We start from the raw sequence: 16,243 nt of genomic DNA, 5'->3' as shown, positions 1-16,243 counted from the left end.
CAAGATGTTAAATGGTGAAACAACTTTTCCTAATGTGCTATCTAACCTTACGTTTCCAACTTGTCTGTCCAGGGATATAACTATGTAGTGACATCAGGCATACTGTATTTTTATAATAATGTGAAACAATTTTCAGTAAGTGTAAATATTTACATAATCATCAAAACATTCAAGTTTGACCCAAAACATGCAAATTTAAATTAAATGTATTATATGTTTCTTAAGAAAAAGTTATACGTAATGGCTATTGTGTATTTATTGAAACAACATGAACTTAAATATACATGTACTAACAAGAAAAGCCACATATTAAAAAAAAAATGCAACTATATGTACAACATTGATGCAAGTTTAAATTTTTGTAATTCACCATGTTTTGCTCTCAGGAGTGGTAGAAAAAGATTATTCAAGTTAACTGTTTTTCCTGTATTCTATAGAGATTACATAGTCCTGCATGTCTATGCGTAATGACTTTTAATACAGCATTAAAAGTTCATTCTGTTTATTATTTAATTTCTGCAAAGAAAAAACTTTTAAGCAAGTTATACAAGCAAATTTTAAAAAATAAATACTTCTTAAGGCCCAGTAAATTGATTTTATATATATATATATATATATATATATATATATATATATGTTTGTTTTTCTGTCGTAGGTAACTGTTATAGGTGAGATTTCTATAAAGCCAATCCTTAAAGCAGAATTTAATTAGGGTAATTATTCTTGATATTTCGTCATTTTATTTTAACACATTGTTCATCTGATATCTATGACATTTTGCACACTTGACCTTTGAAGCACGAGAAAGGTTACTGTCTAGGTGAGATAACGTACAACAGGTGGTGTGCGAGTTGTATTGAATAATTACCAGTAAATATTTTATGAGAGTTCCTCTTTTTATGGCCTGAATAATAATGGTGGCGCGCGAGTCGTATCCATGGAGGTTTAGTCTATGGAGTTGGTGTCTGTTCTGAAGTTGAAGTCAACTGGTTAGCTATTGGATAGCAAAACAAATCGTAGCTGTATAAAGGATAATGTATACATTAAAAAAATGAATGTTTGTTTGTCTCGTATGCATTCCTATACCATTCATCCGATTGTGATGGAACATTAGTGAGTTGTTATTCGCATGCCCATGAAGGTTTCTGAATTAGTACAACCATTTTACAGTAGGTGGCGTACAAATCATTTCAACAAATGTGTGGCAGTTTGTGTGTTTTCAGTGTATTAGTATGTTCGCATTACAGAATTTAATTGAATATGATACAAACAGGACATTTCAGTTTGTGTGTGATATAAACAGAAGGTGGCACACGAGTCATTTCAACAAATGTGTTTATTTCTTTTAGTTTTGCGGGAGTTCTTTTGTTTTTGGTGTGCGTGTGTGTGTGTCTGCATGCATGACGGGATTGAATTAAATATAAAAGAGAGATAGAGTGATAGAGAGATGTATAGTGAGATAGAGAAGTATAGACAATGAGCTAGATAAGGTAAGGAGATATATAGAGAGATAGGTGTGTGTGTGTGTCTATATATGTATATTTATATATATAGAGAGAGAGATAGATAAGAGGTGCTTTGATTATGTGTATCTATTGCAAACAAATTACAAAAAAAAAAAAATTGCACGAAGCATTGAAAAATATACCAGGCATTAGCTAGTGTTATATAATACTGCAAGTGATATATGTACTTCTGTGATATTCTAACAAATGCTTTGAATTGTGAATGTGTCCCAGATTTATAGTATTTTTGTTGCAAAGAAATAGCTCATAAAAGTAATAATTTAGAAGAGACGACTGATGAGTACTTGTCTAGAGTTGTGAAACATCTGAAGTGTAGGTCAAAGTCTTAGCGGCTGGTCAGCTGATAATTGTAGTTTTCAGTATCAAGAGTTATTGTGATCATTGCGAGAGAAGTTATATGGAGATATCACAGTTTGACGATGATGTTGTGTTTCACCTTGAGTTTTTTTTTTATTTCTGAGTGTGGAATGTTTTCTATGTGCGAGACAAAAGAGCTGTCAAGGACGCGCTTGTTTGAAGTGCAGAGTCCACACAACGACACGGACGGCAGGCAATGCTGCTCGTGGTGGTGTTCCTGGTGGAGTGTATGAGTTACGCGGTGGCGAGCGTGTGCAGAAGGCTGAAGGCAGCCTGGTCCCAGTGGTTCCCTTGAGTGCAGTCAGTTGTTTCCATGGTGCAGGTGACAGGGAGTGGAAGAATGTGGATGACAGTCGGCCTGGCCGAGTGAGGAAAACCAAGCGTGGGTTCAACAAGCGCAACACCTTTTCGGGCACCCGTGGCATAGGTGAGTGGCGGCGACTGTAGCCAATAACACTTTCTTGCTGAGTTAGTTATTTCATTTTATTCTGTTACTCCTAATAAGTGGTTTTCCTGTAAATTTATTCTGGTAGCTCTCTTCATTTGTTGTTGGGTTACAGTTTTCTCACCATATAGTGACCAAACATTATTTTTGAGCTGTTATGTTTGAGCAATTGCTCATAATCATGAACATGTGGTTGATGTTTTACCGCTATCAATCTTTAGTAAATATCTGTTGAGAAAATTTAAGACAAAACATCAAATGATGAAATACTGTTCTCATAAGTTTACAGGAAAAGGCCTCAAATAATAGTAATGGCAAGAAAACAAAGTAAACAACATGACAAAGACCAAGCCTTAATGTGTCCTATCTTGTGTATTATAAAAGTTTGCCTATCAATAATTATACAGTAGAACCCTGTTATAATGTTCCTGCATATAATGTCATATTTTTAAAGTCTCAATATTTCCCCCATAAGGACAATGTATTTATTTCCTGCATATAAAGTTCATAAATAGTGTAATTTCCTGCTTATAATGTTTGCTTTCTAACATTCAATAAATGGGGAAAAAATGTTTTAAAACCAAATTATTCCAACACTTACGATAAAAAGTTTCCTTTATGTATGTTTATGTTTTCAATCACTGCCATACAATACATGAAGTTTGTTAAAATACAATTTTATGCAATATACTGAAGGTAGACAATGTTCATAGTTACGTGTCAGTTGGCACCCTTAGTCAACTCTACTCTTCCTTGCCATTTAAGTGGGTATTCAGATGCACGTACATAGTCCTACGATATTTAAGTTGCCAACCATTGAGCGAGGGCATAACTAAAAGTGCTTTCTATTGCTTACAAATAATTTTTTTGTCATTCATATGTAGGAATCCCAAAATTAAACATTTTCAGGTGGCGAAGGAGTAGACGTTCTCACTCTTAATTTTGTCATCATGAATCGTGAGACAATTTTACAAAAAATGTGGCAGTGTGTCTTTAAAGACAAACAAAATTTAACCAGGGAACAAGACGAAGTTGAAAAATTGTTGGCTTGTTTCAGAAAATTCATGTATCAAGTATACTATCTTTGGTTTTAACATTAAAGTTGTTTACATAGCTTGGTGAGTCCATTGGTACAAAGCTCGAACACTGTTAAGTGCTAAATTGAGATTTCCTGCTTATAACGTTTTCCTGCTTATAATGTTTTTTTCTTGTGCTCCCTTGAAAAACATTATAACAGGGCTCTACTGTATTGCTCCTAGACATTTTAGAGGTACCAAAATTCTCATTCTTACATATCTAGATAAATTGTAATTTGGTAGATCAAGCATTCCACCAGAAACCCATTAGGTTTTCTGTGTATCAACCCATAATTTTTGGTATTTTTTGTAGTTATATAACGTATAAAAACCAAAGTCTGGCCTGCGGCATATTGCTTTGGTGGTGGTGGTGGGGGGGGGGGGGGGGGCATTGTTGGGGTATATACGTCCACCCCCTAAAAATCTTTTAAAAATCTACTATCCCCACCAAAAAAAGGAAAGAATTTGAAAACAAACTGTGGGCAATGTTGTTCTCTCTCTCTCTCTCTCTCTCTCTCCCCCCCCCCCAATCCCCCACACATAGTGACATTCTTAATTCACTTCTGATAACTTGTGTTTTAGTTCAGTTAAAAGTATTGTATTTTTTTTTATACATATCAAGACATTGTTAAAATCTGACTTCAAAGTTTTAAAGGGTCATCTGTGTATATGTGAGGACCATCTACAATTTATTTTTAACATTAGCAAGTCTTGTGATTGTTTCTCCCACTTAATTATAACAACTGTCATGTTTTTTATCAGTTTTTATATAATATTGAATCTGGATGAGATTGGTGAGAATCTACAACCCATTTGGCTGGTGTGTTGAGAGGGGAAGTGTTCCACACTTCTGAATGTCGGCCGCTATTGTTTGTTTGGTTTTGGCCGTAAGCTCAGAGATGATCATGATGTGTATCCGTCCTATTAAGCCAGTTTCTTTCATTTTCGAACTAGTCTTATTAATCTTCCAAATGTAACCGCAGTTGCAATTTGGCTACCCTGTACGCTTGTCAACATGTCAGGTTGGATTTCTCTGAAATTTTGATATATAAATAAAAGAATTAACACTAATTTTCTCAATAAAAGTTTCTTACTTACAACATAAAAATTAAAAACTATAAATTTACAGTGTAGGAGATTGGAATTCTTAACATCCATAATCAATTTCCTTCAGCTAATTACTATCTTGTAATAATAAATAGAATCCTACACCAATCTGTTCAAATGTATTTTTAAATAGTAATAAAGTTAACTAGAACTTTAGTAATTTCTGTTTTTTTTTATCAGTACAGGTTTATATGTGATAAAAATCAAGTACTGTATTTTTTATTTGGGAAAACCTTTGCTGGTCTGCAGTATATTTTTTATTTAGAGCTCGCGAACTACAGCAGCCACGTAGACACATGCAACCAAACAAAAACAAAAAATTTAAACTAAACCTTACCTATGAGGAGGGACCAAAAAAACTGGAGAGCGCGCTGCCATTCGTAGACGTTGTAGAGAGTTCTCCCGCTAGATGGAGTTAGTAGATACCTTCACTAAACAGCTGCCCAGATGGCGTCAGTTTGTATGTTAATGTTTGATTGTAGTATTGTTTTACTCTTACTGTTCTCGTGTTCTGCCTGCGAAGTCGTAATGGCAGATTTAAAAGAACAAAGAGTGTGTTTGAAATATTGTTTCCTGCTTAAAAAAATCTGCAATGGAAGCTTACCAAATGCTTCAACAGGCTTTCAAGGAGGATGCTATGAGCTGCACACAAGTTTTCGAGTGGTTTGGGCACTTTAAACGTGGTGAGATGAGTGTTAAAGACCATACTCGTTCTGGGCACCCTTCAACATCTCGAAACGATAAAAATGTTGAAAAAATCTGCCAAAAATCAAAAAGGATCATTGTTTCACGATCGACGAAATTTCAGAAGAGACTGAGTTGGAGATTGTGGTAGCGGATTTTGAGTGAGGATTTACAGATGAGATGTCTTGCCGCTAAATTTGTTCCTCACCTTCTCAACCAGAATAAAAAAACCATTCAATCGAATTTGAGCTAGGACTTCAAAAAAGAGACCGAAAATGATCCAAACATTTTTGACTACTTTTAAGGTGACTGAAGGAATTTTGTAAAAAAAAAAAAAAGGTAATACATTTTTTATCACAAAAATCCGTGTTTTGGGTCCCCTCTTGTACTAAGTCTAATAACATTTCACCTTAAAGTAGAGATTAATGTTTAGAATTTAATATGCTTTTCTCACTTTAATAAACTGGACCTATTAAATCATTATGTTACACATTTCATTTTCATAGTCTTTGGAATCTTAACTCAAAACCCAGATATTAAAACTAATACTGCCGAAGACAATGTGTGGTTACAAAATGAATTTTTATAAATTGCTTCAGTCAAGACCTTGCTTTTTTTATCAAAGTTTTATTGGACAGATTGTGTTAAACAATATTTTACAATTGGAGTACTTTACATATTGTCTAATTTTTCTGCTCTTTTGAATTTCACAGCACATACTCTTATTTTAGGCCATTCAAATTCATGCTCCCAATGTTTGTCCTTGTATGCGTGGTTGGACAACATGTAATGTTTGTGAGAGGTTCTCTTCACTAGAAGTGATGGCCATGCATGCGGTGCGGCTGTGGTTGTGGCAGGTGGCGAGGGCAGTGAGGCCCTGACTGTCGATGATGCCCGCCAGAGACTGAAGGCCGGGGAGAACCGCGCGGAGGAGCAGCTGCGCAGACTGCTGATTCTCAACTCTGCCCCGGACCCTGTTGACCCGGGCTCTGCGGACAAGGTGGGAGTCCCCGGGTCCAGTGTTGTGACCTGACATTTCCATACCTGGTCTGTGTTCTGCACATTCCAAACTTCTTTACAGAAAGTTAAGTCGAGGCAATAAGGCAATCAGGTCAGCAAGAGCGTTAAGAGTGTAAATATATCACGAAGAGAGTGGTGTAACTGCATTGCTATCATGTTTGTTCCACTTGCACTTCTATGGCGACACCAAGCTACTGGGAGTGGCGAGGCCTTGTGGCTGCGGATACAACAATTGCACATTACACACATTATTCTGAAGCCTACAAGAAACTAAATTTACAGGTTTATAAAAAATTTGAAAAAATAAAAAAATAAAATTGTGTTTTATCGCATAATCGCCGCACATTTTATACTAAAATCAAGTTTGGAAAGTAGGGGTGCGACATTTATGTGGGAAAAGCATTTTTTGTTAGGTAAAGTTATAAAAACAATACCTATTCAAGGAAAGTACGTTCATTTAAAAAGTAGTGTGTACAAAAGCACGCCAAACAATTTAAATTAATAAGTCATGCAACAAAAACATTTTGTTCAACTTTAAATAGAAAAACTAAAATTGTGACGTGAACGTGAGTCGGAGCGCATAACTATCGTAGTACACACCACGAGAAAGCGTGAGCTGTCAAATGTAGTTAACTTGGCACCAGAGAGCGCGCGCGAGGTACATAGCAGAAACTAAGACAAAAAGATAAAGGTTATAACGTTTGAAAACGTCTTTAAAAGAAAATTTACACATCAGACTACTTCATATTTCTGGTAATTAAATAAATAAGCAGTAACATCAGAATGAATTTTAGATTAAACTTTAAAATACATTGTTTTCTACGGGAAAACTATCTACACAATGCGCTCGGAATCTAAATACATTATGCTACGTTTATGCAAGAAATTTTTTTTCTCCAAATTTTGATGTCCTAAAATAACGGTGCAATGATTATGCATGTGCAACGATTATGCGATAAAATATGGTAGTTACACATTACCTGTAATTTTATTTTACTAGCATTAACACTAAAGCCCCTGAAATTTTGAATATATGTATAAAATTTTTAGTAAACTACAACCAGTCTACTTAATTGGAGCACCATGACCGAACAATGGAATTTTTCAATATGAACTGAAGAAAAACTCAGTCCGTACGGTGTACTCTACAACAAATATTTGTAAAAGTGCAGTTGTTTCCTGGCTGGATCCTTTCACTTCTAGGGAACTTGGGGAGGCATGGAGCAATATGACGTAGGATTCCACGGGGCACTCTAATTGACCATGCATGTGTGTATTCTATCACTATAGGGCCTTGTGTGTATGCCTTTCAGTTAGATGGCCTCATCTGAAACAGGATGCCTCATATGCTTATGTATTGCTGTACTGCTCATGTGAATTTGCTTGTCTCTCATCTCCTTCACAGGTTAAAAAAGAAACTGCCTAAGCATGTTGGGCATTAGTGTGTGATGTTCTACATGGCAAAATAACCATTTCATTAACTACATACACTACTTGGTGGGAAAGACATTCTATTTCATTGCCGGAATAGAGTGTATCTACCAAAATCAAGGGCCTTGGCTATTTTGGTATTTCAATTAGTTAGAGGGTGCCCAAGGTCACAAAGCCACCAAAAAGTAATGGAACTTAAGGACTGGTTACGAGGCCCAAAAAAAAATCCCAGAATAAAAACTAATGACTGGAAGTCACACAACTTTTAGTTTCCAGCAGTCTTCTGCTAACTATAAGTTGTTTTTTGATATACCACCTTAGTTTATTGTGGCAATATGTTGGAGACTTTACATTGAATCATGTGGAAATTATCTCAGAAGACTACACTTTTAGATCTATGTTTAATTATGTTTAATCGTGCCTATACAGTAGTCTCATGAATAACAGTTAATGTGGACCGTGACAACCTTGGATAAGCAAAATCTGGGTTAACACAGATAAAAATAAGAAAATAGTTATGGTTTTCAGTTGGCCCAGTGGTATTGTTTTTGGGGGTGATATTTTTCCAGCTTTTTTCTCCTGTAAATGCTATTACGTCATCTCATGATTCACCTAGCCATTTAAATAATTCACTGAGGTTAATTTTATTCAGGCTTGCACAACAATTAGATCATTTTCTAGATCATCAAGCCAATGTTCTGACAGAGTTTTAGGGGTGGGCGAAGCTTCGAAAGTTCGAATTCGAGTCGAACATTTGTTATATGAGAATTCGTACTCGAAAAAAATGAAATTATTCGAAGTTCGAAAAATAGAACAAAACATTTCAAGTTTTTAAGCTAATCTTTTACTATACATACATTACCTAAAAGTTAAAGAATGCCTACGATCAATAACATCAACTGGGAGTTAACTTAGCATAATGAGAAGACACACATGCTTAGCCTAAGCCTATATGCCTGATCATTAAAACTAACCTCAATCATAATACAAATATGTTCGTTATACTTTGTTCAACTTACATTAGCGTAGAGTAAAATAATTGTCAGTATCGTATTTTGCTGAGAAAATGGTAAATAGCAACTCCGAATCAATTATTTTCATGTTTAGAAACGTGCCAGATTTATTCCCGACTTCGGTATTAGTCTTAATTTCCCCCCACAACAGCTCTTTTTCCATGCATAAATAACGTCAATAATGATTTAACGTGATACAATATTACCAACGGACTTATAAAACAGCAGTTACGGTACTGAATCCAATGAAATAAGATTATTGAATTAAATTCATTTGTAAATAAACGGGGAAAAATATTCCATGGATGGAACAGTAGAAAAAATGAGTTTCGTGAATAATCGTAAACAAAGATGGCGGCCATATAACCACTCCGTTTTTCACCCACACATTTTCTACACTTCTTACGCCGGGCCTGCTTTTGTGCAAAGAGTAAAGATATTTTTTTTTTACGTTGGACGGATTGTAATAAACAATTAGTAGTTTGTCTCTAAACGGCTGTGCGCTTAAACTGAAGGCCAAAAGTTAAAAAAAAAAAAGTTTATATTTACCTTCAATCGTTCTTATTCAATATAATTATTATTATACGATAATAACGTTGAAAGTTCAGCCGGCCGTATATAATATTACCATACAGTATTTAGTTGTATACAAATAGTAAATGTTATGTGGCTAAGTTTTTGGCAATGGTTCAAAAGGCTTAAGTTAATGGAGAATGTTGCGATGATGGTTAAGTTAGGTTATGTATTAGCAAACGTGTGTGAAAGATTTTTAGCAGTTTACATTATTTGTAGTTGATATTCAAATAATGGAAGAAAGCACTTCTGGTTTAAATCAGGGGCCGCCTGCCAAAAAACCAATAAGTCCTATTTGGTTGTTTTTTTTTTACCAAGAGTGCCAATGGGAAAGAAGCAACTTGCAAAGCATGTCAAAAAAACATATAAAATTCCAACAGGTACTACTACAACTCTACAAAATCATCTGAAACAGCACCCTGTACAATTAAAACAACTAAAAAGTCATGAAATATCTGTCACAGAGATAAAAAAAGAAAATCCGTTGTCCCTGAAATGTGTTTTCCAGAAGCATTTGCCTAAACATAGCTAGTTTACTGTTGTTTGGTGTTTGCATTTAAGAAATTCTTTGATTTGGCCTAGTATTCGATATTCGATTCGAATTCGGGAATATTTATAAAAATATGCTTCGAATTCGCTTCGAAACGAAAATATCTATATTCGCCCACCCCTACAGAGTTTTCCTGGAATGGCACTTTTTTAGCTTAGATAAAACTGAACCCTGGTTAATAGAGACACTACTTACTGTATACAGTATAATATAACCCTGTTACAATGTTTTTCTGCTTATAAAATCATATTTTTCAAGTCACAACATTTCTCCCAAAAGAACACTATTTATTTAATGTTTATAACATTTCCTGCTTATAATGTTTGCTTTATTGAATTCAATAATTGCACAAAAAGAAAATTTTAAAAACCTAACTTTTCCAACATTTATCGTGTTCTCTATTGCATATAGAGTTGAATTAATTTAATTCATAGCTAGGAATCCAAAAAAAAAAAAGTTTAAGTGGCGAAGGAATTGGATTTGGGCATGCTATTTCCACACCAAATGGGGGACGCACCACAACGCCGAAATACCACAACGCCGAACGTACAATAACGCCGAATACCATAACGCCGAATTCCAAATTGACCACAACGCCGACGACCCGAAAACTGCCGTATACCACAACGCCGAATGACCACAACGCCGAAATACATTAACGCCGAAAAATGTCATTGCAGTACTGCCACAAAAACAAACTCAGAAGAAAGTCACTAAATATACTGAAAGAGAATTCAAATGTACAACAACGCCGAAATACCATAACGCCGAATGCCACAACAACGAATCTACAATATGACCATAACGCCGAAACCATTATATGACCATAAGGCCGAAACCATTATATGACCATAACGCCGAAATTCTAATATGACCATAACGCCGAAACCATAACTTGTTGCCTACCTGCCAGGCATTGAAATGCTGTTTTCATAAGATAAGCGCACTCTCTTGCAACTGTGAAGCTAAACATACAGCCAATATGTTTATCTTTTTGCACATTCAATATCAGTACTGATTTTTCCACTAGTTAAAACATAACAATTTATTATTTTTTATAGGGCAAATGGAACATTGATCGAAATGAAATATATTTTTGAAAGAATAATAATTTTTTTTTTTACAATTCAAGGTCAAGTTGAAGGTTTTTTATTTCGAAAATGCGACGTTTTTACAAGGGTTTCGAGAAGAGGAGGTGGCCTTTTGTAATGTCAGCTCCTTAGAGTTGATTTGAGGAAATAAATTAGATATGAAGTAGCGCCGGGAATGATGGGCAGGAGAAACACGAGATCCCGAAAAATTTGCCAACTTTTGTTGAAAATTGGACCCGGATCGCCTAGGTGGGAGGGGAGGCTAATGCTGTAGCTAACCTCCACTCTTGCAGTTACTAATATATTATTCGATTCATAATTACGTAGTTATAACAAAAATGATAGGGTTACCGCTTAAAGTCCCGTAGGTACACGCTGCACAATGAAAACGCTGCATGCTCGTTCAATTGCTTGTGCGTGAAGGGCGACTCAGAGTTGGAGGCACCGAGGATAAGGGTGGTATATCGATTTAGTGTCTCATTCACACAAGTAACTTGTGAGTGGACGAGCGTCTTAAAACATTTGTCTCAATAAGTGTAGTAGTTTGTTGTTCGTAATTTACACATAAAGTATTTTTTTAAATGTACGCTTTTTGCAAATAGTGCACCACTTGTCTGCAAAAAAAATGTATTATACCATTTTAGGCTATTTTCATAACAATATTTACAATACTTTAGGTGCATAAATTTAAAAACTATTTGATTCATTGCTATAAAATAATGTAAATAGGCTATACATAATTGTATAATACTGTCGAAATAATGAAGAGATTCTTTAATACCAATAAGCCTACTATATTTATATTTAAAAAAATTATAACCACTGTAAAATAACTGACATTTCCCTAAGGAGTTCGCCTACATGTGCCTAAACTGCATTGTAGCATGTCAGAATAATTTTTTACAGATTTAGTAAAGTGTCTTTATGCTGTTTATCTACGAAAAAAACACACACTTCTTTCAAGAAAACATGCGCAATATAAACACCTTTTAGGTCGCGTCTTAATAGCCAAAACTGGGGTGTTTAGGGTGCTATTGCAGAAAATGTACTAGCTGGATACAAATGAACTTAAGGGCGTTGCAATAGGCGGGCCCCTTAAAGGCGTTCAAGTGTGAAAAATTCACAGTTTGATGTTTATTATAAATATCGTTAATTCTGTATACATTAGTTGTAAGCATAGTTTGCATATTTTTCTCAAAACAGCTTGTTAAAGACAAAATATGCATGTTACACGAGCATACAATAAGTAAAAACCAATATTAAATTATTCAGAATGAAATTACATGCGATAGGCAATATGCTGAAATATACCCATAACGAAATAATTTATTCTTCTTTTATAATTGCTGAGTTTTCAATTTTTTTTGTAAAATACAAGGTTCTTCTGGTATTCATGTGATATCTTTGGGTTATTATATCCAGTTACGTGAAATTATTTAAGGAGGTTGTTTAGACCGGCCACTATAAATACTGTGCAGAGCTTCAGCAGTTCACGTATCACACAAGTGTACCGCGTGTGTGCTCGGCACTTGCTACCAATACCACTTAACATATGTTACACGTGTTCCTAGACCATTGATGCCAGCTTATACAATCCTCTATATAAATAACCTCTTTTGGAAGCTGAAAATGGCTAAAATGGTTATTTTCACCGTCAATTTTAGGTTTGAAAATAAAGTTTCACTGACTTGAAAATGGTTTATGAACGTGCAAAAAACCTTCATATTTAATATTTCGTCATAAAATGATAGGATCCCCACTGAAATTGCCTTAGAGGGGAGTCTTCGACAATGTTGCTGCATGTCAGAAGACCGCCTGGCGGATATAGGCGTTAGGACCTTGATGCGCGTGTCTGTATCGCTCTTAGCTCTCCCACCCTTCCCACGCCTCGAACATTAAAAACATACCCGCTATCAGGCGGCCACCTTAAATCGTTGCGCAATATTTAGGATTCCTGCGTACAACTGTTTCACAGCGGAAAGTTTTAACATATTTATGTTGAAATCATCTAATAAGATTATATCTTCATATTTTTCTAACATGTTACATAATTCATTTTCAAGGTAGGCTGTTCACGGTAAAGTGGACACTTTGAAAATCACTACTATTTGAATAACAACAACAACCAATATTATATTTCGTGGAGGTTTCGGACATATAATTTTTGTTGGGTTGAAAAAAACAGACTATCCTGGATAGAAAAATATAAATATTTAGCATAAGTAAGTAGTGAAAGGATACAAATTGATCGAGAGAAAAAAGTAACCAGGTGCTCAGAAGTGTTAAATTTACCATGAACTGTCTTCAGTTTAATTAGTATATGGAATATACCTATATATTATTATTTTTTTGCTTGTACAGGACCCTAACGGCAATATCCCTGTGCTTATGACGTACTTCTGCTGATAAGTATTCATGCCTACCTGGCATGAGAAAGTCTAAGGCAGTCACTTTTATGCTTTTGTGTATATATATCGCTATTCCTACACCTGATATTCCAGTGATTCATTCTCATTTATGAACGTCTTTAAAAGCGCAGAGGGCATGCTAACGTTCCTTACACTGGACACATTTAAAATACACTTTCTTTTTATTGATATGTTATTTAAAAATCAATGCTCAAACGATACAATTACATAAATGTTACAAATACACAAAAACACTCCTAAGTGGCAGACTAAGTACTAATATAAAAAATTACAATTCTATTACGTTCATGTTCACTCACACCCACAATTATACAGATCTGAATAAACATTTTGCGTGATGTCAGTGTCATCCCCTCAGTCATGGGATGACTAATCTGATGTCGGTAAACTGTTCCAAGCTTATGACAAGGCATTGGTGGATGACTTTGAATATAAATTAGTCTTGCATAGTGGTGTTAACCATCTATTGTCACTTTAAGAGCGCTGTTTACAAGGTGAAAATAATTCAAATATGAAAATAAATTTTTTTTAAGTTATCAAGCGTGGAAGAATTTAGTATTTTAGCGCCAGTGGTATGGCAGATCACAACCAGCATTCAGTAATTGCGTACCTAAATATGTGTGTATTATCATCATCTATAGTCTATTATATCCCTCACATCGTTGACACACTACAAAATGAACGTTTATAATAGTAGTTATAGTACTTAGTAGTTGATGGTAGACGTTGTTTGTTTACAATGTGGGATATGTACCACCACCCCCCCCCCCCCCCACTTAAGTCCCTAAACAGGTTTATGGTAGTGTGAGGATGGTTCAACCAAATATTTTAGGACAATATAGGAAAGTCGTCAAAAAAACGGGCGACACATTCAGCAGCGCATTCTGGCGCCCTAGCCTGGACCTACGTTGTAAGCGCTTTTGAGACAATGGTATTTTGATAATTTTGAATGGACGTTTTTTCTTTGTTTTCTCCTGTTTAAGTTATTTATAATGACTGGAAAAGTTTGTGCAATGTTTGGTTGCAATAATTACGATGTATCTAGCTGTTAGAAGTCGTTTTTTAGTTTTCCGAAGGCTGAAACTATAGCCAAATATCTTAATAGGAACTACAATATTTGCTATAGCCATGTTTACTTGTGTAGAGTTTAAATCAAATATTCCTTTTCCACTGTTTAAAAATGATACATATTTCAACATTCAATGTTTTAAAATATTTTTTAATATATTTTTAATATAATTTTGTTTTAAAATTTTTATTGTATATTTTTAAACCAGAGCATTACCTAAAAAAGAATTTAAATATCCTCAAATTCGTATTTTTGCGCTCCACTCATGCTGAATGACTTAGTTGTCACTGTAGTATTTCAAGCAGTTTACCTAAATTATTGATTTCAAAGGTTTTATGTTTGGTTTTCAACATAAAAATAATGTAAATTAGTTTTAAGTGTTTGGTTATGTTAAATAAATTAAATTAATCTCAATTTTATAAGTGTTTGGTTGACTTCAATTAGCAACATTAAAAATACTTAATTTTGGTTCGGGACAATTCATATTCAATTTTTAAGTTGTTTTTTTCACTTTAAGCAGTTCCTCGAGGAATTTTTTTTTCAACTTTCACGGAATATTTATAAAATATGTGATTTACAAAATTTCAGGTTTAGAGTTAAGTATGTTTCATTATTAAAAACTGTCTGATTTGCGTCATTTGGTTGTCTGTTACGTTTACAGTAACACTATATTTAATGGTCTTAAAAATCAATATAGCTCTGTAAATTGGGTAACTGTTTTGAAATATGAATACTCTGTTTCAGTAAAAATATATTGACCGTAAATTTATTTCACGATAATAACAATATTTCAAGAGACGAGAGTAAATCTGTGCTGGTATCTTCCATTGTAATACATGGGAATTTTAATTTTGCGGGCGTTCCTTTAGGCAAAGCCACCAGGGTCGCTGCTGTCGGGTGTCGCCAGCTTTCACCATGTTAAAAGGCTTGAGTTTCCTATATTGTCATTCTAAAATATTTGGTTTAACCCTCCACCACCACCCCCACACTCCTACTGCAAAACGCTCATTCCGCACAGTGACCTTGACTATCCAGGGTGGACAGCATAACCTCCCGCAATTTGTTTTGATTTATTTTTGTTAAATTTTTATTTTTTTATTTTTATTTTACAGAAACAAAATGGAAACAAGTGTTGTGATTTAATTGTTCACGTGTTTTTCGTCGTGATGAATTTTAACGAACTGCTGATTTTCATGGTAAAATATTTACTATATATATGACAAGTTGGAGAAAAAATTAAAATGAAATGTTTAAACGTAAGACGAGGAGATTTATGCCTTCAATTATTTCGGAATTCCTTTCCAAATGTCTATTTAATATATTTCCAGATATACTAGCGTACATATTCAAAGATTTAAAAAGTAATTAATTTGATACTCTTAGTTTTATGTGACGTCACGCTTGCTATTTACCGGCTGTTTTTCTTACGGGTCTGTGTAGTTGTAGAAAGAGAAAAATACGGACGGAACGGAACAACGATCCGTTTTCGTTTTCGGTCCCGTCTGTTCCGTTACCGTTGCATTTTAGAACAGGCCTTACTAGAAAAACGTAACGATTTTTCACTATACGCACAGTACCTACTGCATCAAGGCAACGTAATGGCAAACCCAATAGAATATCTGACCTACGCTTTCGAACTGAAAATACATATATTTAGTTTACATAAATATTCATACTGTCGACTACGAAGTTGTCACGTTTTGTGTTCTGGACTTTCCGGCGCTCTTCGTTGACTTGGAAAAGAACAGACGAGTAAGTGACAACAGCGCGCCTTCCTTAGCACACTGGCCGCGCCAAGCACCTCCTAGCAGAGAACTCCACGCATTCTAGCGGGCTCTTCGGAAGCAACGTTTACCCTCGTGGTATAGAGAA

Source organism: Bacillus rossius, chromosome 1 (assembly GCF_032445375.1).
Source record: "Bacillus rossius redtenbacheri isolate Brsri chromosome 1, Brsri_v3, whole genome shotgun sequence".
NCBI classification, from domain to species: domain Eukaryota; kingdom Metazoa; phylum Arthropoda; class Insecta; order Phasmatodea; family Bacillidae; genus Bacillus; species Bacillus rossius.
Note: the sequence above shows the minus strand (reverse complement) of the source record.